The 27211-nt window shown below is 39.1% G+C and overlaps 1 protein-coding gene and 1 long non-coding RNA gene across 4 annotated transcripts in view; one reads left to right on the forward strand and one right to left on the reverse strand.

Moving 5' to 3' along the window:
• Window positions 1-26069, reverse strand: LOC138119235 (uncharacterized). Of its 2 annotated transcripts, none has more exons than XR_011155444.1 (3): window positions 25989-26069; window positions 18989-19149; window positions 1-201 (listed from the first exon to the last, which is right to left on the reverse strand). It is a non-coding gene; the product is annotated as an uncharacterized lncRNA (long non-coding RNA). The 2 variants fall into 2 exon arrangements; XR_011155445.1 differs by lacking the exon at window positions 1-201 and adding an exon at window positions 14436-16541.
• ARVCF (ARVCF delta catenin family member) overlaps window positions 1-27211 on the forward strand; it is a 259867-nt gene that overhangs the window by 56094 nt on the left and 176562 nt on the right. The gene's annotated exons all lie outside the window — the stretch shown is intronic.

A 27211-nucleotide genomic window follows, 5' to 3' on the forward strand; every position in this document is an offset into this window, starting at 1 on the left:
TGAAAAATAAACGTACAGGTTTTCCAAACGAAGATTTGCCTCAGAAAACTCCTGCATTCCTCTCGTTCTGCTTGTGGTTGGGTGTGGATCCTGGTCTCTGTACACGGTCCTGCAGATGAGATGCTGCTGAATGGGATGGCTGTGAGAACCACGTGCTAAAACTATTCTTCCAGATGATCTTTTCTTTCTGGTGTGCTACATCTGAAACAAATGCACAAGTAAAAGAGCTGCTGCTAACAATACATTGCAGCTATTAGGTACAGGTTTTTAACATGTGTAAAGAGTTGTTCAGAACAGAATCAGCGTGTCCTCTAATTTGTAAAGGCTACCCGTTCTTGACCCTGCCTACAGCACTTGGTGGATTCTTTGTTTCCTGCAGCTGTGGTCCAGTTGTTACACTGGCTGTATTGATACCAGGCAACATTACTAAAAATGTAGTATTGGTTTTCTCATGGGTGGATGTGGGTTTGGGTATTTTCTTTTTTTCAGCCAAAGTCCACTACAGGTTCAAGTCTTTTATGATCCTTAAGATGGGGTTATTGAGGCCTTGTGGTGTGTAGTTTTTCAGCCATCCTGGAGTGTGGAAATTGGTGAAGCTCATCTGCAGAAGCAAAAGCTTTAATGCAGACCTATTGTGAGGAGGCCGTAGCGGTGTATATTAGATGTTAATGGCTTCTTGTCAGGCAGCAGTCAGATGGGGCAGAGGGAAAATACCCTGTAAAGCAGCACCATCACTGGAAAGCCAGGACAGAAAATACTAGCTGGATTTGCAAGGACGTTTAGGGATTGAAAGGTACAGGTAGACATCCAGTGAAATATTTCAAGCCACTGCTGTTGATTCGGAGTCCCGTGCTCATTGACATACAGAACTGCAGGCACCCTTGTCTTGGGCATTTTAGTGAATTCCAGAACCTGTGTATCTTTAGATGCTTTATGAATCGTGCACTGTGAATGTCTGACAAATTCTTTGGTAGCAGTGGTGGATTTAGGGGCTACTTGCCTAAGCTGAGTGCCTGGGATGCAGTGCTTCTGAGCCACTTGGGACAGTGTAAATTTATTCTTTACACAGGTTTTATTCAATTAAGATTAGTGTCCTATTTAGGCTGAAGTAGCTAATTCTGTTATAGAATAATTTATTCTGGAGCTCATAACTTTCAGATAATGCTGTATATGCAGCTTTTGTGATCCTGTTGGATAATACTAGGTATTCCAAGAATAGGAAGAAACTGTATTGAGGAGATTAGAATAAAAGTACTTGAGGTTGATACTGCAGACTTCATCAAAGATGGACTTAAAGACAGGTTCATAATAATCAAATTGGTGTTATATTTTTAGCACAATCAATCCACTCACTGTTGTCCCAATTTCAGGAAAATCCCTTGCTCCGGACTTCCCTCTTAGGCAGTCTTTATTTACCTAAGGCCAAGGTGTTGCCCGTTGTCTGTGGATGGATGAGGTGTAGATCTGGTGGTGTGGGACCTCTCCTGCAAAGTGCTGAGCTGCATTTATGACTTCTATGTTCAGCCCCTTCTATTTCTGCTCAAGTAGTAACCACAATTTTAGGGAACTCCTACCAATTCTGCAGCCAGGTACACAAATTTAACCTGTTAGGACATTACCATTGGCAGACAATCCTTGAGGTGAGCAGCAATCATCCCTTTAAGGATTTGGATTACCTCTGTATTTATTCTCAATTTTTTGTTGTTGCTTTCCTGCAGTTCCTAAGATACAATTATGCATGTAATCTGGGAAATGAACAACTGAATGCGAATCCTGGTGACCTAAGAGATTTTTGGTGAATTGTAATTGTGAAAAAATTGTGAGGAATGAGACAACTCTTAGTAGAAATTAAAACAATTTATTAAAACAGAAAAATTGAAAAATTGCAAAAATTAGCAAAATATAAAAATTTGGGATCCTAGTGGCTCAGGAGGTATGCCCCAGGAGCGCAGGGATTCGAGATCTTCAGGCTTAGACAGCACTGGACCTCAGGTAGAGAAAAAAGGGCTTGCAGTGCTAGGCTGGTCAAAAAGAAATATATTTCTAAAGGCCCCTGAAAAGGGGTAGCTTTCTCCAGCACTGAATTTAGCAAGCTGGAGAGGAAGGGAAAAATGAGAGGGCGTGTCTTTCTTTTGCTCCCTTTTATAGTTTTTGCTCCGCCCACAGTCCGCCCACAGCCCGCCCCTTTGGTTTAAGGTGATTGGTGTTTTCCCTTTGACAGATTATCTCTGTCCACCAATCATTAAAATTCAGGTTAGCTTACAGGGCTCCACAGCTTAATGGCTGTGGGGGCTGTGCTGTTTGTTGGAACTGGGGTTTTTAAAATCTTCTTTGGAACCAAAGTACAAGTAAAAACATAAGAAAATACATCCAACACATCTTAAAACACTTGTAAAAGTATACAGTAAACATAGGAAAGATAGCTCTTATGGTGTACAAGTGATAAATGTTTGAAAAGGGATTTTAACTGGGGAACTTTTCACTGGGGATTTTTACTGGGAAGGGCACAAATGAACAGCTTGGAACGAGTGAAAACCAAAATAATAAAACTTGATTTGTGTACCTGGGCTGATGGGTTAATTTTAACATTCAATTTAAAAATATTTAACTCAAAATTAATTAAAGCACTTAATATGCAAAGACCAAGCACTAATAGGGATTTTATGTATGACAAAATTTTTTCTGATAGTCACCTGTCTTGATTTCTGACTACAATGTTTGGTTTAAGATGAATAATCCTGCAAAAGTTTTAAAGATTTATGTCCTAATTTTGGTCTTATGTAAATACCCAATTGTCAGATCATTTAGTAAAATACACTATTGTGTAAGATTGTCTCGCTGGACTGTTTATGAACATGAGAAATATGTAGTGTCTGTATTGTGTCTAAATGTGTGCATACAGGTTAAAATAGTCAGTTACACAGACAAATTCCCATCTCAAAATCTAAAGGACTTTAATCACTACATTTTAAAGGGATTCAAATTATATTAGTCTAATGAATTGCACCAATATCTTTAAAAATAGTGTGGACATTTACATGCATGCATAATCACTTAAGGTGCTTATCCTATAATTTACTGAGACCTATGACGTGAGAATTTTTGGTTTATAAAAATCCAACCTTTAGTGACTCCTGTAAAAAATAATTGTAATTAAAATTTAATCACCATTTAAAGTGCAAAAATGTTTAAAACCCTACTTGTGCTTTCTAGCCGATAGGTGGTGTAGAATTTACCAGAGTTCTGCTGGTATATTACATTACTAGCATTGCAGTAACCTAGTAATTTCATAGTAAGAATTAATTGGGCAAATCAGTATTTTATTGGCAGGATTTTACTGGGGTACTGAAATTTTTTACTTTTATCAATTTTTTTTAAAGTTCCTGTGATATATTAAGTATGCAAAGCAGTCATTGATTTACAGCTGAAGTGCAACCAGCTTTGGGAGAAACACAGAGGCTGTTTAACAGCAGGACTGCTCTGTAGCTTAGGGCAGGAAACAAGGATGCTCTTTCCAGTTGGAACTACTGGAGGTGTAGCATGCTGGTGAAGCCTGTTGTGTGATTTCTCAGTTGGCTGATCTGACTATCAAAGAAGAGACTGCTACTAGCTCCAGCTGAAAGAATTACTCATTTAACTCAGCTGAACCAGTGCTGGTGCTTTGATGCTGAAGATTAAAGTTCAGTGCCCACTGGCAGTCATTGAGGGTTGACTAGCTTTGAGTGTGTGACAATGTTGCTGTATAATTATCTATGCTGGGATTTGTTTGTGACATTAGGCCTGATATATCTTCTGTTTCAAAGTCTGTTGTAGGTTCACTGGCTGTAAGATAGCTTGCATTTCGTATGAATTGCTGATTATTACCTTATCCCTCACTTGCATTTAGAAGCAGCTACTTCACAGAATGAGGAGTTACTTTTCTAGTACAGGGTAAATATGCAGCTCTTATTCATATAGGGATATAAGAATTATTTCACTCAGTCATATACTCATTTGAATACTAAAAAAAATGTGCTTACCTGCTCTTTAAGTGGTTGAATACTGTAGTTAGAAAGTAGATAAATGGATAGGGGTATATAATGCACTTCTGTTACTGTACTAACAGCAACAGCCAGTTCCTCAATTAAAAAACGCATATTGTTCCAGTATCAGGTCTCTTCCTCTCTCTATTTTATGCAGAAGTGCATAAAAAGACCCAGGTTGATTTTAAACTTAGTGTTGAAATGAGAGACAGACATGAATTCTGCAAATAATCCTCACAGAGGTTCTCTGCCAGTAACCCTGAGTCTTTTGCAGGGGTGGAAAATCTCTTATTGCTTGTCTTCCTGATCCTATCAGTGGCAGTTTTGCATAGACTGATGCTGGTATCAGTAGTGGAAACTTGTATCTGTGCTTCATCTCCAGATCAGGTAATGCTGCCTGAAGTATTAACTTGCTGCAGTCACTTAACTAGACAGTGTCTAAATTCTTGCTTTTTGTAGATCATGAGTTGTTCATACATGGATCTTCTGGAATGAAAATAATCTTACAAGCTTCAGAACATTATCATTCACTGAAGTTATCTTACTTCCCATTATGTTTTAACTTTCAAACTTTTTCTCCGTGCCATTTTGGACATGATTTTTGAGAAGGATTCTCCTTGTGTTAACTCCTTACGTCCATGCAGAGTCCCTTGGAACATGCATATTCAATACCTCTCTGGAGGGCCTAGCCTCTGCTTTGTTCTGCTTGTCAGAAAGGCTTGTGATTTTCCTGCATTTCCAGTAGAGCTTGAAATTAGTCACATACTGATGTTCTACTGAAACAAGCATGGGAGTCAAAATTAACATGGCTTTTATTTGTAGCTTGTTCTGTGCATGGTGATAATCTGTAACATAGAAGCACAGCGCTTGCTGCACTGCCTTCTTCCAGCACATCTGTGCTTTGGTTTGTGGCAAAGCCAGCTGGGTGGCACTGCTTCCTGCCTGCAGTCTTTGCAGGCAAGTTCAGCGTGACACAGAGCCTTGCATAGTTATGGCTGTGTGGTTTCCAGGTGGCCTGAGGATGGGCAGAGGCTGCCCTCCAGAAAACACTGATGTGAGTGCAGAGGGAATGCACGGGATCCTTACCTATCTCTGTGCTTAGAACTGCTCTTTATTAGTATCTCAATGATAAATGTAAATCTGGGTTTTAAGGGACAAAAACATTTGAAGAAGTTCAAAGCTTTTGATTAGAATTTCCTGCCAATGTCTTACTGAAAATGGAAACACAAGTCTGCTTTTTTGTCACTGTCATCAACCTATAGTTGACTCCTTCACTCCTCCACATACATCAATTGTCTACCTTGCCCCTCACAGCTGCAGGATCATACTTGGGGGCATAATATATTGGAATATTATGCTAATGCCTTCATTGTCACTGATTGTACCCTAGAAATGTAATTGTAATTCTTCATGTTGTCCTGGTGCCTCAGCATTGGAATGTAAGGAATGAGAGATGTTTTTGCATCTGGCAATTGCATGTCTTAGTGTTTGCATGAATAGGTTGGTTGCAATTAGTGACTGGGCAGTAAGTGTCTCATGCTTTGAAGGGATCATCCCTAGAGAGTTGTAGGGGTTCTACAGTGGTATTTCAGATTGAAGATCTAGAACTTGGGGGAAGTTGATCTGCTGAAAAATGGAGTGGGTTTAGCAAGAATAAAATAATCCCTACAAATCTGTGGTCTTTATTTTCCACTTCTGGCCATAGTTCTCTCTTTTCAAGGACCTGGTGATTCACTGGTACTGATTGCAGAGTCCTACCTGTGTGCACAGACGCCTTCACTGTGTTTTGGGTCAAATACTTATTCTGAAGCTCACATATGAAAATGAGTCACTTCATAGAATTAAGTGTAAGCAGAACAGTGACCATTGTGTTGACTACAGATTGGATTTAATAGGCGGTGGTTTGTTGTTTGATTGGCGTGATACTGCTGCCAGTGAAATCTGGTACTTCATGTGGCTGTAGTACAGTTTCAGTGACCCTTAATGATGGTTTTTTTCTCTTTTTTTTCCTTCCTCTAACTCAAGGCCTTTTTACAGTAAAAGCTGACATGCGAAAAAAAAATGATAGCAATAGATGTTTCTGGGACTTGCATACCTAGCACATAATTGTTTTTATGCCTTTTTGAAATAGTTCCCTATGTCCAGCAATAATGGTACACCAAGGAACAAATCAAAACCTGGTTAGATCGGTACCAGAGTTTTTGTCTTAATGAAAAGAGTATATTCTTGCTGCACAGCCAGTTGCTAGCTCCAGGAAAATCTGGAAAGCGCTTCTTGTCCCTCAGAAGCATTTCCCTGCTGACATGGTTTTGATGAGTGTGTGAAGGGAATACCATGTGCCTTAGGGATGGTAGAGGGAGCTGTGTAACACAGGGCTCCCAAGGGATTACAAAGCTGTAGAACATTTAGAAGTGTTGAGGAGAGGGAAAAGAAGGGCAAAGGGAGTCTCTTCTGCTGAGAAGCAGGATTTTGAAGCAAGGTGTGGGTGCCATTTCTCTTGTGTTTTTGTATCATCTCAGTACATCCCAGCTCTTGCCTCTCAGGAGTTTTACCAAGCTGCCTTCTTCCTATCCCCATAAGTCATTAGTGACATGATGTAGGCATCCCTTATAGCCTCTGCAGGCTTAGCTGTAATTTAGATCACTGCACCAATACGCTAATTGGCTGCTTCCTCCTGTTGTCATGTGCAGACTCCGTAGGTGTCCTTACTTTCATTCCTTATGAGTTTCATGATTCTACAGTCTTAAAGGCAAATGGTTGGAACAGTTCTCACAGGAATGCCTTGGCTTAGAAATGCCACACATTTTCCTGATGAATTGATCTCTGCCATAGATTGTAGAACTGATCTTCTTGACTGAGTCTACTGATCTTTCAGATCTCTTGGGATCTCTTTTGGGCTTACTCAGTTTCCTCTGGGGTAATTTACAAAGGAATTTCACCTCCATTTGATGTACTGCTGTTTCACCTGTCCTACAACATCACAACTTTATAAAATGTTCAAAAGAAAACCCAATTTTAATAGAAAATGATAAAACTGGAAAAGAACAAATCAGATAAGAAGATTCTGTAGCTAATGTACACTCAAGCACAAGTGTTGTAGAATAACTAACACTGTTAATGCTGGAAATTGTATGTGTGCTGTGGTATAACAAAACCCACTTCCTGGACCATGTTGCTTTATCTCCTGATCAGGAGGTCACAGACTACAAATCCCCCTGTTTGTGTAGGGCTGAAATAGGCAAGTGGAATGGAAGTGATTGTGTTTGGGAGGATTGAAGAATTGCCTGAAAGCCTTAAGTCACTCCGGGGCTGACTGAAGGCTGTGAAATAGTGAAGCATTCGGGGGACATTGTGCAGTGAGGTGCTGTTAGAACAGTCCCCATCCGTCCCATGGAGGGAGGATGGATTGATACAGGAGCTCAGTAACCCAGTGTTGTACCTGTGGGTAGGTACATCTGTGGTGTCAAGACCCACAGCCAAATCAAAACGAGAGCAATACATCTTCAGCCTTCCCCTTTCATGCACTAGAAGGTGCAATCAACAGCAAGAATAAACATCTTTATTTTACATCAGAGTTAAGAGTAAAGTTCAACCTTTAACCTTTAAATTTTCTTGTTTCGTTACTATACTTCCTAAACAGAATTAATAAAACCTCAGTTCCCATGATTATCTCTTCAAAGATGTCACAATGTATCCCAGCTGCAGAGGAAGTTCTGCATAACATTAATTATGCACTGAAAATACAAAGAAAGCACTTGACATTTTTCCCAGATCCATACTGTGTTGTTTTACTTATTTTAGGTTTGGGGTTTTTTTGGCATTATCTTTATTGATACAAAAAAGGGGCTTTGAAAACCTGTTCTAGAACTTGCTTTAGGTGTACAGGATTTTCCCTCACTGATACATAGTGACCAAAGAAAATGGTCATTTACTCTTGCTGAAGATTATTTACAGCTGTATCTGGGGGACTGTAGCTAAACATGACTAATGAGATCATTGGCAATTACTTCCTGTGTTGCCTTTCCTGGAAACAACCCAAACAGAAACATTTTGTTTGTCCATTGGTTGCATTATTATTAAATCAGTAAATCAAACCTGCTGATCCTGTTGGGTTCCATCCAAGTCAGCAGATTCTAGGATTCTATTCACATTACCATTTCACAGGATGGTCAGAAGACTTGGATTTTTTAGCACACTCAGGGGCAAATTACATTTGGGGTCTGGTGCATACACAGAGCTTTATCACTGTTCGTGGCTTGGTTACTCTTCATTATTTCAGGACAGTAGTAAGTACCATATTTTAAAAAATAATTAGCCTCAATAGAAATCAGAGTAAACTTTTACACAGTTGAGCTAGACCTCTAAGGGTGGTGCTCTCATTTTATAAATAAGAGAACTAAGGTATAGAAATAGAAATGAAGCTATGAAGGCAATTGGTAACAGTGCCACTGATAAAAGTTTGCATCATCTGATAGAAAGTCTGTTGTTCCTCTGTGATTCAGAGGAATTTAGTTAGCTGCAAGAACCTATATGGTATTTTTTCTGTTTATCCTGGAATAGTGACAGAAGCAGCAGCGAAATGGAACTTTTTTGATTTATTTTTGAATTTTATTTCTTGTGTCACAACAGAGAGAACAATTGTAATAATGAATGAAATTGTTCTCTTAGGTGTTCTGTAACAAAAAAAAACAAGGGTCTTTGAAGAAATAAGACAGAACCTGTTAAGAATTTTCATCTTCTCCTAAAACGCAAGCCTGCTCACACTTCAGCATAAAGTCCTGTTCTGAGCAAATCAACAACCCCTAAGTGAGAGTCTGTGGAGTTTCCACAGCAGCAGCATTTTCAATGGGAGCAATTTGTCTGAGAAGCTGGCAGCATATCCTTTGTCTCAGTGATGTAGGTCCTAGTGAATCCAGAGAGAGAGAGAGAGGATCCTTTGTTGCCTCTTAATTCTGGAATTATTTTGAATAGTCATCTCCCATCTCTCTGTTGGTCTCCATCCCTTGCTGCTACAGGCAGCAGCAGCTGGGAGGGCATTGTGCTATGGCCAGTGTGGAGCAGGTTTCATTCTGGATGGAATTTCCATACAGAAATGTGATGGAAGGGTGGAAGTGGAAATGAAGCTAGTATGTGTTATTTGAGCACTGTAATTGCAACAGTACTTTGAAAAAACTTTGAGACTTGTAAACAGATTTCATTTAATTATATGTTGGCCTATCAATAAAAAGGTACAGGAAGGACTCTTCCAGTGTGATGTATTGTATTCACTGTCACTCTTGCAGAAAAGTAAGTTAATTTGGAATGATCAGCTTGGACTTTATGCAGCCTAGGCATGGAATTAACAGTGCTGAAACTGCTTGTTAATCTCATTTTGCCTTTACATATCTGCCTTTAAAATAAAGCTTCACAACAACAAATGCTGTATATTGGAAAGCAGAGGGAGCTCTTTCTGTCTGCTGCATTTAGAGATTGGTATTTGTGCCAGTTCTGAGTAAAAATGTTCCCAGCCTCCTAATAGAGCTGTAATTAGTAGGGTGTACCAGCTCCTTTCCATGAAGATATATAGCTTTGAGATTATCCCATGATTAGTAACTCTTGGCTTTGGAGGTAGCTAAGAACATGGAGTCAGCCTTTAAGAGTGCCTCTCCTGTTCCTGTGCTCTAATTGCATTGGGTAGTTGTAAAAGGAAGTGTTTGCAAGCAGGGTTAAAAAAGCATGTCTGATATGGGATGGAAACTGTGTGTGAATGTATGTTGGGATGGGAAGGATAGAGTCAAAGAAGTTACACCAGAGTTTTTACACCAAACCCTGTCTTCATGATAGTAGTCACACTAAAATCTCTAAGTCAAAACCTACTGAAGGGGTGAGGTAATTTCCATTGACTTCAAAGGAATTGCTAATGCCCAATTTCTGTCAGCATTTGACCTCCAGAAAATTCAGAGGAATAAAGCCTCAAGGTGCAGGTCCTTTTTGAAGGCTTTAGAAACCAGAGTGTGTTTTGTCATAAAATCTCTGAATAATATATGTTGGAAGGGACTTTTGGAGGTTGTCTGGTCCAACCCGTCTTCAAAGCAATGTCTTTAAACCTTTTATGACATCCATGTAAGACTGGGCATATGTGAGTGGTTTGAAGCTTTGTCAGGTTTCACTCAGTCATAAACCATAAACTGCAACCCTTTCAGTTGGAGCTAAACAGTGAGAAAAACCCCATCTTCACATGCTGAGTCGTCACACTCTCTGTGGCTGACATACAGTGCTGACTTAAATATGTTTAGTCTTGAAATGTAACAGCAGCAGTTGGTAGGACAGTTCCTGTGGGTGTAAGTTTGGGTTCTTACCATTGCAGATTGACCAGGCTGAGGCCTATAGAATGTGTTCACACTTACAGGATATGTTCTTCCTGATAGTCTGTGGCCAGCCTAGTACCTTAAATACACCAGTTCAGTTTTAGGAGGATGTGCTGCCCTGCGTTCACAGTGCCAGAGGTGCTTAAGTCAGGCATTTGATTGCCCTTGCCCTGTTACATGCAGGGAGAGCCATCTCTTGCAGGGTACTACAGCTTACACAAACACAGCAAAGGCAGCTAATGGTACTTTTAGATCATTATCTTTGCTTAGCATTACTGTCACTTTGTTGTTTGTAAGACACAGGTCAGATAGACAGTCCTGTATATGCTCATTCCCATTCTGGAACTGATGGATAATGCATCTGTTTCCTCTAAATTGGCCTGCTAAGATGAGAATGTGAGCAGCTAAATAACTGGAGTCAAGAATAAATGCTTAGCCCTTGCTTGGGTAATCAATCTCGCAGACTCAATAGGAGGCATGGTGCGGAAATAGCAGAAAAGAGAATCTGAAAAGATGTGGGATGATTTCTTTAACGTAAATGTGGTTTCATGTCACTTTATTGCCATGACTCACTATATCTAATATAAACAATGAAAGACAGAAGAGAACTGGCTTTCTGAGGGTGGAATCAAATATGAATAAATTTAACATTTAAGCTGCAAAGAGCTCTAGTAGAACTTTTTTGAGTTAGTCTGACACTTATCCTGTCATTAGTGGCTGAAAAATAAATGTTGCAGCCTTTTTATTCCACAATGCTGGCCAAAAATTAAAAAAAAAAAGGAAAAGGATCATTTTAACCCTTTGTCCCACTGCTGTACATAGTTGTTCTTTAATGCTGTTCTTAGGGAAAGCTAAGCATCTCTTGGAACAAATAATAAATGTAAACTATCTCCCCAGGTAGAGGTAGTAACAGAAGCAAGAGAGAGAATGGAGGAGTAAGCAATAAAAACCAGGAGTAAGCAGCTTTATTTTAAAAGTACAATCAAGGCATGTTTACCACTGGTGTGGTGTTTTATCCTCACATCTTTCAAGCTGCCTACTAAAACCAAGGAATTTTGCATGAAGCACATCACCCTGCTTGTCTGGTGACTGTGTTGTGACAGTGCCTGTGGGCCCCAATTGGGACTAAGACCATACTGTGCTTGGCACAGTACAAATGAGGAAAATTAAGTCAGTCCTTTCCCAAGAAACTCACTAGAGAAGAACCTAGCTGTGGTTAAGTCTCTGTGGATGCATACTAAATTTTAAAAAGTCAGCTTCTGTTTTAAAGAATATAAAATACAAAATATTCCTCTTTTTGTTTTGCAATTGCTTTTGTATGTATCAGTGTATGATAGAGGACAGCAGAGCAATCTGCTGGAGAATATCCACATACACAACGTGCTTGTTTTATTTGTCTTGCATTGTGATTGTACTTAGATTAGTTTTTATCTGGAACATACTGCAGGCAACTCTGTGAATGTGTATTTTGTAGGTTTATCTGATGAGCATGGCAGGGCAGGCACGTCTGTGTTTTTTCTTGTTTCTCTCATATCCCCAGCATTTGGTGGGAGAGGGCTTTGCAACTGGAGCATTTTCTGACTGCAGGACTCCATCATTGCAGGATTATTTTTTTCCAAGTAATTCCTCTTTACATTCTGCTCTGAAATCCCACTGGGTGCCTGCTCAGCAGTGCTTTAACTTCTGAATATTGAAACCAGCAGGTATGGTGAGAATGGAATATTTTAAACAGCAGAAGAGACACTTGGTGTAGTGTGTAATATCTGGCTCTCTCTATGCTGCACTGGAGACAAAAGCTGTGTGAGAGTCACTTAGGGTACAGCTGTTTATGGACCAGTGACAGGGACTTCCAGAGTATGTGAAAGCTCTAAAACAGGAGAGTGGTGCTGGGTGCTGGAAAAAAAAGGAAACAGAAAGACATCTCTGGATTGGTAACTCATCTTTTAAGATAATTTTCTAAATAAAAACCATTTGTTTGGCAAAACTGTAAGATGAAAGACATTTATCCAAAGGCAGACATTTATGGGTAAAGCATCTTATTTTAGTGCCCGTCTGCTGTGTACAGTGTGGAGATCATTATGGTAAATGCTTATCCTTTTAGATTAAGTTGTTGGCTGTGATACAATTGGAATTAGTTACGTGCAAAGGTTTTTGTAACCAAGTGTGACTTCCAGCAGAAAAAGAAAAATGCAAGAGATACTGCATGAGCATATAAAGTAGGTATGTGTAGGTCAAGGAAGCAGAAAGAAGAGTGATTTGGGGCTAAAATACGATAGCTCCTTGTCAAATCCCTGAATTAATGCGTTACTGGCAAGCAGGCATGTGGGCATGTGTAGGGGTGTTTGAGAAAAGTGAAATAGATTACAATCCAGAAATGGGATTCTTGAGCAAGGTGTTTTTCTTTTTCTTGGATGGGAGAAATAGCTGAGTAGTTACTTTCCAACAAAGTCAGAAGAGGCCACCTTTGACATAAGGTCTCCATGGGGAACAGTACAGAATGTGAAAGAGAAAATAACAAGGGAATGTTTTTTAAGGGGTCTGTTTCTTTTTCTTATGAGGGCTGTTGAAATAGAAAACCTCCCTGAGCACAGCAAAAAGCAAATGCAACTTAATTATGTTACTGATACTCTTCTTCTGATACGCCTTTCTTAGTTGTCTGAAAAACAGGAAAAGAAATGCTAATTCTACCAGTATGATGATTTCCTTGCTATGCTTAATTTCTTTGCATGTTTAATTCACTCTGAACCTTAAAATAGCTTTCTGATGCTTGTCTTGCTGGCCTCTTGTGCTTTATTTACTTTTGAATTGATTTTCAAGCTTTCACTCACTTCCTTTTGGCATGAAGATCTGTAGGGATAAGGGGATTGTATCTCTTCCTCTGTCCTCTGCTGCCGTGCTTCCTCCCTTTCCTCTGTGTCATGCAGCACTGAGCTCATCAGATGGGTTTTTAGTACTCCAAATGGAGGAGTTCTGTGATGGGAGTTGGAAAGCAATACTGTAATACAGTTGGCCTGTATGACTAATCAGTTAGATGAAGAATTCGGCCTGCAGAATAGCAGAGCCTTCATGCTTGATTGATGATAACAGCAGCCAACTGACTTACTGCCCTTACTGCCAGCATCCCCCACACTATTAGAGAGGATTTCTAGCACAGGACAATAGATTTGTCCTAGTAAGCATAATGCTGGGGTTTGTAGTGCATGACATCAAAACCAAAAGAAAGCAGGATGGCTCCCTGCATATACTTAGAAAAGCAGGAGTGGAAGAGTCTGCAACTACTGTTTGCTCAGCCCCTACCTGCACACTTCCTACCAAAAGAAGTGGATTAGTCTCTGTACTCAGCACAGCATAAAGAATCTCTCTCATTCCTAATGACCTTTACCATGGAGCTTGTTTTTCCTTGGAAAATCTCCCAGACCATAGGCAGGGCTGATTTCTTTGGCCAGCAGAAGTTACTCTCTTTGAGTCAGGGCTTATGAAACTGCCATTATACATAAGGGTAGGATAAATGGAGGGAAATAAAGTATCTTTAATGGAACCCATAAGAAAGCAGGGAAAGCTACACTTGTTTAATATAAATGTAACTTAATTTCTTTTGTCTTGCAAGCTGTAAACAGCTCTCAGAAAATCGTATTTGCTAAGGGCTTGGGGTATTTTGTGTCTAGTGATGTAAACTTGCTGTGCTATCCACGAAGCCATGGATCATACTGGTTTATTGAAGCTGCAAAGAACAACAAGTTGAGGTGGGAAAACTTTTTTTGTTGCAAAGAGAAAGATGAAAGTTTTCCTGGATGAAATCAAAATCTGTTTATGAGTCTCAGGAGAGCAATTCTACTCTCCTGCTTTACAGGAGAGAAAGGAGCCAAGAATATGGATGTTCCTAACACATACACATAGTAATATTTTTATGGATACTGTGAGCTTACTGGGTGTCAGGTGTTAGCAGATTGATTGCGTTCAGTGTCACTGCAGAAACCTAGCTGTATTTTTTTCTGTTTAAATATCATTGTGACCACTGTTCTCATTACACCTCCTAAAACAGAAGCAAAAGGCACCTAAAATAATATCTGTATACTGGATACTTTATTTAGATTGATGTAGATGCTGTTTGAAGTAGAACTCCACTGAGTACATAAAGTAATATTTAAGATATTTCTGTAATCAGACTTCAGTTGCTGGATTGAGATATGTAGATTAATTTATTATCTATACAAAGAAATTGCCTAAACTGTAAACAGCTGGTAATGCTTTCTGGCCAGAATTTGAGCTTTGTGTTTGACTTAGTACCTGAGAGAGAAGTATTAAGCTACAATACTGATTCTGATTTGAAGTTGAATGCTGAAAATTCATTGTGAAGTTGTTAACAGCAGAGAGCTTCTTTTGTAAAGAACTAAATTAGAAGCTTTCAAATCTTTCACTACTGACAGACTAAATAACCTCAGCAACTGATCAAGTTTTTATTCTGTCACTGGCTCATCAATAGGTGTCCTTCCTTTCTAGGTCCCTTATTCATAACAAAATGATTTCAGTATAAAAGGGAGTTTAACCTTTCACAATTAGCCTTCACTTCCTGCTTGCTTCATTCCCAGTTGCCACAGTCTAAGCCACAGAAATACAATTACAATATTGAATGATGGGAATTTATGAGACAGTTTAGTCCTGGAAGTGAATTTGTTGTTTGTGATGTAGAGACTTGTCTGAGTGGCTGAGAGCCGGATACCTGTGGTAGGACTGACAGCCGACCCTTCCCAAGCGGCTCCACTGATGGGAGGGTTGCCAGGTGTGCAGCTCTGCGTGGTGTCTGGCAGTGCTTACTCATCCTTGGCTGCTTCCCTTCTGCTCCACGTGCCACATGAACTTAACACCCAGCTATCACAGAAATGAAAATGGGGCACCGTGTGTTAACCTGCAGCTGAATTAAAGAGCATTTTAATGCTGTCATAAAACTGCAAACTCTTATGAAGCTTAAAATATCCCAGATTGCATCTCTTAAGCTGTTATGCTAATGTTCTGTATTTATGTATGTGCATTACCTAAAAGATGCAAAGTTCTCAAATGGAAAATAAAGTCTGCAATATCTGTTCTGAAGTGCATCTGCACCATCTCTTTATGAGGTTTGAACTGATGAACTTGCCTTATGCTGTGCCTCCCAAACAGATGCCAGAGAGACTCAGTCCAGTTACAGCGATACCATCAGGCTGGTACAGCTTGAGATGTTCTGTATTCAGTGCTTGTCTAAGTCCACAGAACTCAGTGGAGTGGCACGGTGGGAAAAAGGCATAGATTTTGCCTTGCCTGGATGGATCAAGGGATGTTCTGGATACATGTCTATGAAGATGGAAGTTGAAGCCATTTTGCCCAGCAGAAGCAATTACACAATCTACTTAATACTAATTTTTTATATTTTTCAGGCTAGGCGGCACATTTTATAGATAGCTCTGAATGGCAAATTAATTTTACTTTACTCTTGTGTGATTGACTTGGTCTCCTGGGTCTATAAATCAAACCAATTGATGTTTAGCTTTTCTAAAGTTCAGTCATGCCCAGGCTTTTGGCTCTGATGAGCATTTTAGTCATAGAGCTCTGCACCAATGGGGAACAGATAAGGCAAGAAACATTCTGTCATTTTAATTTTCCTTGGGGAAAATAAGCTGGGGAAAGGACTGTAAACCCCCCCCAGTGATTTGGGTAAATGGATGGGTGGTACAGAACCAGAGAACAGTCTGGAACAAGAAATCTGCAACTGAAATGTTACTGAGTTAGTTCTGGTTCTCTGTGGAAAGTAAAGGGAGGAAAGACCAGACAGATAACAAGAATTGTGCTGGTTGGAAAAAGCAGCAACACTTCAGATGCTCCTAGTGAAGCATTCCCGTTGTTGCCAGTGGTCCTCACTGTGAGCCGAGCGTACACTGTCCAGCATCTGCCAGGAACCAGTTCTTGTCCTGCTGATTTCAGAGCAACATGCCCCTCTGCAGGAGGGGATTTGTTTCCCATTTATGTTTACTTGCTGTAATTCCATATGGGGAAATGTGCAAACATGGGCAGTGTCCTTGGGACAGTGCAGAGAAGATGCAGAGAAGGGAAATAGGAGGGACTACAGTATGCTTGGGGTCGTGTGAGATCTACTGAGGAGCTGGGGTAGGTAGAAGTTGTGTCTTTATAGTTCCTGCACCTGAAGAAAGAAAGTATAGTCTTAAAATACTGCAAAGCAGTTAGAACAGTAGAGAAATAAATAATTTTTTCCTGCTACACTTAAAAGGTGCGTTCCATATTTTGCCATTTCCTTTGCGTTTCCAGTTGTGAGTTCTTCAGAAATCTTTTCTTGTATCTCTGCTAAAGTCTCTGCTTTAATCTTCAAAGAAATCTTAGAAACCTCAAAGACACTCCTTCCTGGTTAGTCCCAACACAGGTTGTTCTGCCAATGCATTACATCCTGACTCAAACCAAAGGTACTGGGTTCTGGTTCTGGGTATTTATCAGAATTCATAGTTGTATTTGAACAGACTTGCACCATTTTCAGCACTGAAAAGCATTTTATCCCACAGGATGTTCAGAAGGAGACAGAAAGCATCTGTCCTTTGAGGACTTTAATTCCTGTATTTCTACTAGGAGGTGTCTTCATATTATTGTCTCAAAGTCCACTGTTTCACAAGTCAGTTTGATCTCTTTGCCTTAAATGTCCCTTAGCAGTGATGGACATTTAATATCAGGTAGCATTTCTTTACCTGTATTCTCATTTCTTAGCATCTATTTCTGTTATATAATCTTTTTTTTAATATTCAGAATTCAAGATGGTATGGACTTGGTGAGGTACGTGAGCCATAAAACTCGTGCATTGTATGTAATTTCTTAATGACTGAAAATTTGCCCTTCCAAATATATTTTTAACTTTTACTCAGTGTTAGTATTTCTGTAAACATTCCTTTGGAACAATCATTTTCCTGAATACTTAAGGAAGAAGAAATAGCATGAAAACTAAGAGCAATTAAACTGCATAAATAAAGAGTCCCATTAAATATTTGGAGGCAATTACTCTAAACCTGGTGTAATTAGAATGTTAAAACAGATAATACAAGTTCTGCTGACACTCCTTAAGTCCATTTCTCAAAGGAGGGTAGATTCAAAGCAGCTCTGCCCAGATTTACTGGGCTGCTCAGTGGAACCTGCTTCAAGGCACTAATCAATTAAACCTGTGCTGTTTAGTATTAAACTGCATCCCTTCTGTCCTAACCTGCCTTTGCTTGTCTGTCTGCTCATGAGTGGTGAATTTTATAGGGAAAGAGAATAGCATGAGTTGTATGGGGAAAGTTCTTCAGCTGAGCTAAATAGATACTGAATTAAATAATAGAAAATCTTACTTTGTTCGTTCAGCAGGGTAGGGAGATGAACCCTGTGGACTAAGGCCCATCATTAACTAAACATATTAAACCAAAGATGGGTTTATGTTATTCTGTTTTTTCCCCACCGCTGCTTTGGTTATCTGATGGACATTTTATAACTGAGTTATAAAATACATGTACTCTAAGGCCAAACCTATTTGAAAAATACCAGATTATCTGGAGTGTTTGTATTCAGTGTATTTCCTACAGCTTTAAAAACTGTTCATCATACATGAATGTTTACTAGAAAAGTAATAATAAAAATCCTCTAGTAACATGCATTGGTATTACTAGCAGAGGGAGTAGTTTTATTGCATCTAGGCAGCCACCAGCTACCCCAGAATGTTGCTTGGATTTGCCAGGAGAGGGCATGTGTTATCCAGGGGAGGCGATGTCTCCACCCCTGTCCTCCTGCTGCCAGACACCACTGGGTAACTCCAGAGCTGGAGCAAATTCAGGCACTACACCCCCCCCAAAAAAAAAAAAAAAAAAAAATTTGGCATTTTCCCAGTCTTTCAGGCAGGTTGCTTGCTGTTACAGGTAACATTCCTCATGGCAGTTTGCCCCCAAAATGAAAAGTGACCACCATAAAAAGAAGCCATAAGATCAGCTGAAAGGATTTTTAATCTTGATCCTACTTTATCTTAGCAGCATTCCAGGAAGATGTAATTTCTTTTGTGTTGTATGGGGTTAATGGCTTGACAGATACAGGAATATTAATAAATAATTCTTAATTATAAGGTGTATTGAATTGCCAAAAGAGGAGATAATATCTCCTTATGACAAATTTGAGCATAACACAGCTAGCCTACCAAATGAGAAGGGATAAAAATAGTAATTCGCACAGTCAGATGTTTTGAAGCCACAGAGGCAGGTAACAAGATTTGAACATCATTGATTCATCTGTGAGCAGAACCAGAGTACAGGCAGGGAGATCAGCAAAATAACCTGCTGGTGTGTCAATTAAATCTCTCTAGTAAACAATCCAAACAAGTGAAATTCTGCTTCAGGCATTTGCTGCCTCTTTCTGTAGCAGCAGAAATTCACAACTAGACAATTCTAGTGGTTAAAAAATATTTGGGTGTGTTTTATCTTCAAAGTACTTTTGTCAAACAAGATTTTGCAAGGACTATTGCATGAAATTTCTCAAGTATCTGAATTAAAGAGTCAGAATAAGTAGCAAGCAAAGTTTTAAATGACAAGCAAAAATGGAACAGAAGTTCTCAAACAGAATTTTTACCTTTTTGGACCACTGTATCTTGAACAATACCGAAGTTGGACATAAATCATTACGTGTATTGAAAAAACAGATGCAGTGCACCAATTTCCTTCATTTCCTGAAGACCATCCAGAACAAATTATCAGAAGGTGGTTGCAGACAAAACAGACAGCATAGCAGACCTATTGGAAGTGCAAAATACTGTAAATATGGATGTCTTAGCTTGTAAAAAATAAATAAAAATAAAAAGTAGTTTTAAATTACATCACAGTAAAATGCAGGAGAAAGATCTCTTGACTGAAAGATTCCACGTTCAGAGATCTGAGGGCAAACCACTGTATCACACCGTGTTGCAAGGTGTTGGGAGAACTGATCCTGTGCAATTCTGTGCTGCTCAGGCTGTACTCTCGATGCTCCTGCTGTACTAGAGCATCTGGATTCCTTACCCGGGATGGCAGCCCTCATTCCTTCTGGGTGTAACTCTACCCTCCAAAGCACTACTGTAAGTTCATCTCCGTGCTTTTCCTTGGCACTCTTAGGGGTAGGAGTCCACAGTGCTGGAATAGCTGAAATATTTAAGGCCAGTCTTATACTTCAGTAGGCTTGTGCTGATGTTGAATTTGTTCCAGCTTCTACATATATTTAGATATTGTGGCATGAAATTTCACACCCCCCAAACTGTGGCTTCAGGGTAGTAGCACTCATGGCCAGTTTTCCCAGCGCCAGTCGGGACTAACGGCGTGAGCACAGGGTGCAATCCTGCATCCATTCCTTTCTCATTATTTAATAGAACATGTTAGCTGTCATAGCTTTGTTCTTCAAAGGAGATTTTGACACAGCCTATACATTTATTTATGACTTTGAAGTATAGGGGGGAATAGTTCTCTGTGTAACAAGAATCTTCACTAGTACCTGTTGTCCTGGGCAGTTGGTGTGTTAGAAAAGGGTGGAGAAGTTTAAGTCCAAGAGCAGCTGATGGTGAGTGGTTCTGAATAAATTGAGATAATAATCTGAATTGAAAACACAGCACGTAGAGTGACATTTTTAGCTTTGTTCATGTGTTTCTGGAGAAAGAGGATTTTTTTAATGATCTGATATTTTTCCCGATTGGACTCAGAAGAGCAGTTTAACATTGAGAAGGAATAATGTGAAGGTTATGCAATTTTACAATAAATGTAAGAATTTAGAGCTATGGCAAGGGAATAGAATTTTAGGGCTATGACAGGGTAACTATTACTAGATACAGTTCAAGATGAACACTGCACCCAGATTACCTAATTTGATGTAATTGGTAAGTCTTTAATGAAATGGAAATAAATGTGAACAAATACCTGCTTGGGGATATTTATCTCTAAATCCTGAAGAAGTATTTCTGTACCCCTAAAATTAGTTTCATTTTTTCTGTTTAGCTGTGGTTTTAAAGAGTGCCACAGTTTCAGATACAGCTTGACAGTCTTGGTTGCTTTTATTTTACTTCAGTATCCCACTCCCAAAACCGAGTGACTGTATCTGATATTACTTTAGTAATTGCATTGACCATGGGTGTGGGTAGTTGTCCATCACTGCTGCTGTTCCTCTCAAACCTTTGTGGGCACATTGCACACACACATAAAAGGGATCATTTTTACAGTCTTTATATAAATTCTGGCATGAAGGACTGGTGATCCATCAACAGAGGGAAAATACTGTGCCTGCCTTAATTGTGGGGAACAACATACCAGATGATTGTTCATCCATTTGATCTATTATTGCCTCACTGTGTTTCCAAGATAGGAAGGAAACTGCTCTGACACTATTTAAAAAAAACCCAGCCAAACCTCAAACCAAGAAAAGCTGAAGGAACACTACCCCTTATCCCAAACCAACCCACACAACCCTATCTGTTTCTGTCCTGGATAAAGTATTTAATGTAGTTACATGCTGCTGTGTTAGATTGTTCCCAATAAACAAATTCTTCATCCTTTTATTCTATTCCCCATTTCTCAGATTAAGCCTGAAGACTTTCTTCAGTCTAAGTCTTTTATAGCCAATTAAAGGTGTCTAATTTTACAGCAAATGCTCTGACGTGATCCTTTTAATTTCTGTAATAAAAAATCATTGGAGTTTCTATAAATTAAAAAGAATATTATATACAGTGAAGTGAAACAGCTGAGTTTAAAGATACACAGAAACCACATGAAAAAAATCTGTTCCTCTCCTAAAATGATACAAGATTTCCACAGCACCGTTGTAATTTGGAGTGTACCCATTAATGTGTGGGAGCCGGTGTGTTGATCTGCCATAGTTGTGCTGGAAATGTAGAAGTTAAAACCTCCAGCTGCAGTTTGGCTGCTCAGGCACCACTGCAGTCTCTGGGCACTCACATGCACCTAGACTATAGCTAATGAGCACCAAAGTTAATAAGTTTTCACAGATACTCTGAAAATGACTTCAAAAGATGCTTGAACACACCAGTTCGTGTGTGCAGGAAATCATAACTGCATGTGGAAATATGTGCTGTTATCTACAGGTCTGGATTTAATGGAATTTTTTTGGTTCCTTTTGAGCTTCCCCATTCTTAGGAGTCAGCATAGTGATCAAAGAATTGGAATAGGGTTATGAAAGTAAAAAATTCCTTTTAATCCCAGTTTTTGCTGCACATTTTCCTTGGCTACATCATGGTGTGTCTCTGCTAGCAGTTAATGGTGCTAACGTTACTTCCCTTGGAAAATACATTGAAGTTTCAAGTCAAAAATCTCTATATATGTAAAATATTCTCTATAAATGTAAAATATTTGCATTATGATGTTAATGGTGGTGTTTCATTAAGTTGTTACTGATGAATGGAATTATAAAAATTTATTCTACTTTCTGCATATTCAGCATCCTTTTTTTTTGGACATCAGACAGTATTTTGAGTTTTCTTAGGGATTTGAAACTTCAGAGTTGACTTCGCTGGCAGCAGCCTATGTAGGTTATAGAGAGGACTGTGACAAATAATTCAGTGAGTTAATTTTCTGAATTGTCAGTTTGGAATGTCACAAGATGTCAGATCATTTGGTTGTTTTGCTTCTGGTGTGACTGACTGATTTCAGAAAGGGATTAAAAGGGGCTGATTTAACTCCTCTTTCAGTTTGATAAAGCTGGAATCTAGAGGTGCTCTTTGGCCCTGCCCTGTATAGAGTTTTCTGTTGTTCAGCTTCCTTTGTCCTTTCCTTAACATTTTGAGAGAGAGGCGAATGCCACCCTTTAGACATGCCTCTAAATGTTACCAGGCATTCTTCAAATTCCTCTTCTTAGTGTTTCACAAGTGTGGGCTTGGGTGCAGCTGAGAAATGAAGATGTAAAAAGAAATGCTGGAGTTCTCTGGTTTTGGTGTCTCTATTGTATCCAGGTTACATATGCATATGAATTAGTATAATTAATTATATATACACGCATTTCAATGGCCAGCTCCTGAAACTGAGCTCACAGTCAGTCAGTATAAATAATTTCCTTTTGCATGATTATGTCATTACAGATATTAAGGACCAAGCATTCTCCTGATAGCTCTAGCTTAAATACAATCAGAGTAATGCATGTTTTCTACAAAGAATTTAAGTACCAAATCCATTTAAAGTCTTGACAGAGCACTGTGTCCAGCAGCATGGCTATTACTGTAATTCCATTCAGCTTAATTTATGCAAACCAGAGAGTTTCAGTCAACTGCAGCAATAAAACTTTTGTTTCAGCAGCCAAGTTAATCATTTGACTCCTCATGATTGTGTGTTTCCATGACAATTGGATGGGTTCATGATTGACACACATAAAATTAAAATTTGCCCTTCAAAACTGTAAATCTCAGAGACCTAATGAAAGTTCAGCCATATTCCTAAACAACTTTTCATTAAAAGAATGCTGGATTGTGATTTTTAGCAGTCAAGGGGCTGCAATTTGTAGGTCTTGGCACCAGTGAGCACAGCCGAGTAATGTTACGATTTATTGTGGCCTTAGCCTTGGATTTAGATCTCACCTAAATGTGGACTTATATTCTCTTATTGATTTAAACTTCTGTGGGTTTAGTGATTTCTTTTAATTAACATCTAGAGTGAAATTACGTAGTTCTTCCACAATCTAATTTCCTTTTGCCTTCATGTAGGACTGAGTGTGGTTAACAGTGAGAGAGCCTGCTAGAGTTTCTAATAATAAGGTTATGCATATACCAGCTTTAGGAAAATATATGCTGGTGGCTTTACCAAAATTTACAGAAGTTTATGGGCACTTTGGTGGATGAAAAAATCTTACTTAAAACCATAAAAATCACTTTATGTTATTAAAACTCTGGTATTGTTAATCAAAATAGGTTAATAATAAGGTTTCAGTGCAAAGTATATTTGCTTCATGCTCTCTTTTAGGGTCCGGATAGCCTCTGGACACATGGAAAAGTCCATCTCCCTTTCTAAGGGAGCAGAACAGTAGGACTTAGATGAGACCTAGAGGGAATAGCAGCTTATTTTATATTATCATGGAGATTTATTAGCATTATATGAGCAGCTTAATACATAGAAGCTTTTTTCTTCAGACTACTCAGGGTGATTACATTGTTTTGATATAAAGTATATTACTATTTGTTAGTTCATTGCAATTTTTCTTGCAAGTCTCAGACAAGTGTATTTTTTGTGCAATTTTGCAAGTCTGATATGGTGTCATTATATCTGTTACTGTATTCATAGGATTCATTTCATTTCTGTATGTTTTGAGATCTAAGAAGCACCTAATGCCTGTGATGTTGTGATTTAAAATCAAAATATCTTGCTGGTTTCCAAGCTACTTGTATGAAACATATTTTCCTTCTCTAATAAGTAGTCGAGGGTTTTTTGAGGCCAGTATTTTTGGCATCATCAATCCTTAGCTGCATTTTTGGTGTCCCAGAAACAAGAGACATCGCTGAATCATTCAAGAGGAATAATAAAATGAGGGGAGCAGTCTGGCAGCTGAACATTCATGGTGTGCCCCAGCCGTGAGGTGCTGGAGCTGGCACAGCCCCATGAGTGTCAGGACTGCAGGATCTACAGTTGCTTGGCCGCTCCCATCCAACGGCAGCCCTTCAGATTAAAAGAACAGATGTGCAGCCAGATTCTGTCTCTTAAATCTGCAGATTATAAATATTTAAGATGCAAATAAGACTTGGGTGATGCAGCTACTGCTTCTGTGTTTTTGGTGGTCAATCCTGTTCATCAGTTTTATCGCTCTTGGTTCTTGTTGTGAGGACGCTGTCCAGGCTGGCAGAACTAAAATTGGATCTGTCAGCTCTTTACTGCTCTGTGGTTTCCCATGTTGTGTTAGTCCTTGTTCTGCTGCTCCACTCCCTGAGCCTGAGCTGCAGTGAGCAGAGTGTTTGACTGAAAGGTTCCGCAAGGCATGAGATCTCAATTCCAAGTGAGCCCAGAGAGATCCCAGTGTGGCCACGGTGTGTCCACACCTCCAAATGCTATGTTACTGGTACTTCTCTGACTTCATTTGTTCTCATTTCTGTGGTTTTTGTGAGCAAGAGAGGAAAGGTTACATGGTACTGAAAAACTGATTCAACAGGTGTATCAAATCTATGCTGATAAATATGTAAATTTTAAAAGCAGTACAGTTCCACACTTACTATTCCTACCAGGAATGTGTAGTAATCCTTCTATCAACATGAAGAGCAGGAACTGTAGCATGGAGCAAATGTATATGAATTGTTTTCCTGTTTATTTCTCTTCCAGTAATTACCTGTTCCCTTTCCTGACCAGCAGCAGCTCTGCAGGACAGACTCAGTGTGTGCTTTCTCCACTGTTCACCTTATTTTCCTTATTTCTTTGCTAGCATGTGTTTTTTTCCTGCTTGTTTTCCCTCTGCCTAGCCACAGAGACAGTTTTCTGCAGTCACTAAATCACATATAAAAATTATTAATTAATATTAATTAGTCCATTGCTACTTCATACATTCAGGTTTTTGCCCTGGCAAGTTACCACAGCAGCCACATGAAGCACATACAGCGAGAGGGATAAATACAGCGATTGAGGCTCTCCTGACAGGAGTTGGGACAGTTCTCCAGGGTCACATGTTGGCACATGCTGCCAGTGCCAGTTCACATGTGGCACTGCTGTTCTGTTTACAGTGCAAATGTGCCTTTCCTTGCCAGTGTTTCTGTGTTCTTCCCTCCCACAAATGTATTTGGTGTCAGCGTGTTTCACTGCCACGCTTTCTAGCGTGTGCTCTTCTCCTCTACTACACTGGTTAATTTGGCCTTTCAAAAACCTTTGGTCTCTTGTTTGTGTCTCCAGTGGTAGCAAAACGCAGTATTTGGGACTCTTTGAGGTCAAGCTGTCCGTGAAATAGATTGGGCAGTTAATTATAATTGCCAAATTTCTAATGATCTGAGTTTACTCCCCCACCTTTTTTCTTTTTTCTTTTTTTTTTTTTTCCTTTCTATTTTAAATACTGGCTTGTCTGTCCCAGAATCCCAACACTCTTTCTTGGTTAGGTTTTCTATAGCACATCCTCTCAATATTTAGCACATCCTCCCAATATTTCTTAGAAAAACAAGAAGTTGCTTGAAATTAGCAAGATGTCAGAGTTTTAGGAATATGTTTCCATGTAATCCCCCTTAATTGGCATTAAAGATAAATACAAAACAAGGAGTTTATTTATTTTTTTTTTATATAGGTCTAAATAATTGATTCAACTTCTTTGCAGTAGATTTGTAATAAACTTTCTATATCAGAAGAGCTACAGTAAGACATGAAAAAGATGAGAGCAGTCACCATTAAAAAGGAAACAGTGTGGCAAAGCAAATAATTTTGCTTCAGAAGTGCCTGGATAACCAAATTCCTGCTGCTTTCATGTTTTAATCCTCTTAAAAGAAGAGGCTGAACTCTTCTAGCGTTTAAGGACCAGATTAAACCCAACAAACCGTTAAAATTCTACGATCGTTGAACGTATGCACTGAAAACACTAAGAAACAAACTCTGTTAATAAATGTATATCTTTACTGTCCTTCAATTAATGTAAGATTATAGATACTTACAGAACTTTTATGTGAGTGTGGGAACACATACTTCTGGAAACTAACAGTGCGTGTTTTAGCTGCTCTTGTTTGTCCTGGGAATTGAAAGACCTGTAGCCGAGTGTTTGAATAAGTTAGTGTGTCTTTAAATAGCCCGAGTGCTAGGACTGCCCAGTAGCCTGCATGCATTAGAATGAAGCATGAAGCTTGTAAGCGTTCTGGGACTTGGAATAGAAATATTTTTTGTATTTCCTTCGTCATTAAGCTATCCCAGCTTTTTGTGTGAATTCCCAGTTGGCTGGCAAAGGTTACTAAGCTCTCATCTATATCAACTGCAAATGATTGATTTCTTCTATCCCTAGATATTCTTCCTACCCATCTGTTTTACATTCTTAGAGCAACAAGTTTGGATGATATTTATATCTTTCCTTGGCAATTTTTTCTCAGTTTATATTACTACAGTAATTCACCTCTTAATTTTCCTTTTGCTTTATTGAAGCAATTTATATTAGTGATCCTAATCTGTGCTAATGTCACACTGTTCCATGTGCATGACTGAGTAGAGACCCTACTTTTCTCTTTATGTGAACTTCTCCCTTCATCATTAATAAACAGAACATATTAAATTTATTTTAAACAAAGACAAATGGAAACATTGTTATGCAATTAAGTAGAATATACCTCGTTGTGTAAGTCAGATGTGCTGTGCTCTTTCACTGTCATCCAGGTACAGATTTTGTATCCTTGCAGTTTCTACTGCCAAAACCTCATTAGTCAAATCAATGCTTCTGTAGAATAAAGTTTAAAGAATGCCAGCAGGTATGAAGTGATCTGACTACTTGTACCTTTTGGGTTCCTAACTGTTCGTATGTATTTTGTTAGTTTGGGAATGTTCATTAAGGTTACCTGCATATACATGCATCCACCTTGCCAGTTTTCTGGAAGATGTGTACAGCTCCTACCACCCATGAGAGTGCTATGAATTCTGCAGGTTTGCTACAGGACTCCCCTTGTTTCAAGCTACTTTTCTAAGTTCTTGTTTAAAAAAAAAAAAACTTAAAATCCTGCTTCATGTGAAGAACTGTAAGAGATGTGACTGAGGCCTCATTCCACTGCATCTTTTTTAATGATAAGAGGAAGGCATCACTTAGGTTTTAAGGATTACTTCTGAGATTCCAGAGATGTTTCACTCACAGCTCTTGACCTTCAGCAAATTGTCGTTCTCTCTGTGATTTCTCCAATCT

This window comes from Aphelocoma coerulescens, chromosome 15 (genome assembly GCF_041296385.1).
Source record: "Aphelocoma coerulescens isolate FSJ_1873_10779 chromosome 15, UR_Acoe_1.0, whole genome shotgun sequence".
Classification (NCBI taxonomy): Eukaryota; Metazoa; Chordata; class Aves; order Passeriformes; family Corvidae; genus Aphelocoma; species Aphelocoma coerulescens.